Source organism: Lipotes vexillifer, unplaced genomic scaffold, assembly GCF_000442215.2.
Source record: "Lipotes vexillifer unplaced genomic scaffold, Lipotes_vexillifer_v1.1 scaffold1693, whole genome shotgun sequence".
NCBI lineage: Eukaryota > Metazoa > Chordata > Mammalia > Artiodactyla > Lipotidae > Lipotes > Lipotes vexillifer.
The window spans coordinates 510,011-512,697 of NW_006782186.1; positions in this window are offsets into that span (position 1 = coordinate 510,011).

Below are 2,687 nucleotides of genomic sequence, written 5' to 3' on the forward strand. Positions count from 1 at the left end.
TGCTGAACCTCCTCCTACTTGGGTCTTGGCCTCTTGGTGATTTGATTTGAGTTCCACAAATAAAATGATGCCTGGCACTGTTTTCAGTCATGAGGAGATACATTTCTATAAACAAAATAATCTGATCTCACCCTTCCTCTCCCCAATTCTGCAGAACTCCCTGGGATTTGGCTTCTGTCTTTCCAATAATTATTTCCAAAGGTAAAAAAATGGACTAGCAATTGGAGTTGGAGGTCATTAAGAGTCATTGAGACTTTACCCTTCCTTAATTTAGATGCCCACTCTGCGCCTTGGGCACTGTGGAACACAGATGAATTCTAGCTCTGGGGGAGCCCTCAATTACAGGGGTGCATTATGAAAGGACTGGGAGATAGATACATAAATAAATAATTAGCAAATAGTATGGTCAGCATAAGAGAGGTTCATTCACAAGGTGCTGAATGAATGACTAACAACAGATGAGTAGGAACTCTCCTAGCAGAAGTGTAAGTAAGAGTGCTCCAGGCAACTTCACCATCAATATCACCTCCCACATTTGGATTTTCTAAACACGTTCAATCGTACAACCTTCTTCAACCATACAATGGCTCAGTGGGATAGTCAAGTCTAATGGTTATCTGTTACATGGCTTGCTTAGCATCAATTCTGATGAAAATAACACCTCATTTGATTTTGGAGACTACTCCTTTTCTAATTTCAGTCCATAGGATTTGGGCGGGGTTAACCCTACTCAGTCTACTTCCAGATGTGACTATGTGACCCACACCTGTTTGCCAGTCACTGCATCACGCTGGCCAAAGTGACTAGTTTACTGATTGACATGTGGTCCACATTGGACCAATTGGAGGAAATCCTAGACTTTAGCTGAAACTATCTGTAAAGAGCCACTCTCTTTTCTACTGAATTGCTACATGGGAGACCATGAGGCTACTGTTGTTAGTGACCATCTTTGCCATCACTGGGGGAGGCTGCCTGCCTAAGGCTGAATCAAACAGAGAAAATCAGAAGAGGCTGCAAGATTCTGATGATGTCTATGGAAGACTGCAATTTGTGCCCCAAGCTCATTCTCTCCTCCTCCCTTTTAGGAACAAAACCCTCCAAGTTTTAGTTGGGCTCCTGGTTACCCAAGCAGAGACAACATTTTCCAACTTCCTGCAGCAAAGAGCAATTATATGTACTTCCAGGCCACTTCCTTAAAGAAGTTGCTTGGGTTCAGCTTCATCTAGTGTAGAATGTGGACACAGTAGAGATGAATTATCATCTGGGTGTTACAGTGCCTATGACAAGGTGGATAAGAACGTTCAGGTGCCACGATTCACCCCTGGGTATGGGAGGATAGAGAACAAGATAGAGGAAACCTATCTTGGATGACCTCCTAGCACTGAGCTCTCCCAGCAGCCTTGGACCACCTGACTGCTTCTGCACTGTTATGTGAGAAAGACACACACTTTTCTCTTCTTTGAACCATTGCTCTGGGGTCTCTCTTTCAGTCTTTTAGCCATTTGAGCATGTGGATCTGGCCATGCTTGAACTAATTTGAGGAACATGAAGACAGTGTGGAATTAAGATACATGTAAGATGGGAGAGAGTGATCAGAGTTAAAGTATTCCAAAGTCCTTATTTGTTTGTGAGGAGAAGAGTTATTGATTAACTTATTAACGTAAAATGTTTATTAACTTAAAAATGCACATGGAAGGAAAGAAAAGCAGATATAGAAAACCTTATTAAGGCCAGAAAAAGGGTAAAAATAAGCAAAGAAAACACATAGCAAATAGAAAATAGAATACAAGGTGGTAGGAATATTTCCAAATATATTAGTGATTGAGGTAAATGTAAATGATCAAAACTTTCCAGTTAAAAGAGAATGTCAGACTGGAGAAAAACACAAAACAAAATGCAACTATACACTGTATGCAGGAAACATATTTAGAACATCATGACACATAAATATGGTCAGAAAGTGATGGAAAATGTGTAGCAGGCAAATACTAACCAAAAGAAAGCTGATACCATTATATTAATATCAGACAAATTGATCTTAAAACAAAAATCATAATTGGGGATAAAAATGAATGGTCATCACATAAAAATAGAAGAAACAATTCACCAAAAATATATGACATAGTTTGTATCTAACAATATAGCTTTAAAATACATACAGCAAAACTTGCTAGAATTTTAAGAAAAAATGCACAAATCCATTATTATCATCAAAAAGAGAGATTAAAAAAAAACACATCTAAGTAACTGGTAAAACAAACATAAAATGTTGTTAGGAATGTAGGAGATTTAAACAATTAATAAGCTTGATCTAATGGACCCTGCATCCAACAATTAGAGAATACACATTCTTTTCAAATTTAAATGGAATATATACAAATTGACCATATAGTAGGCTGCAAAACAAACATAAACAAGTACCAAAGGCTCCCACAAATCACTTCTTCTGATGACGGTGCAATGATATTAGGAACCAGTAACACCAGATAATCACAAACCTCCACATGTTTAGAAATTAAGCAAAAAAAATACTTCTAAATAATTCATGGGTTTAAAAAGAAATTATAATGGATACCAGAAAATATTCAGTGCTGAAAGAAAATGAAGCATTATACATCAAAGTTTATGGGATGCAGCTAAAAACAATACTCACAGGGAAATTAATTACCTAAATACATACTTTAGAA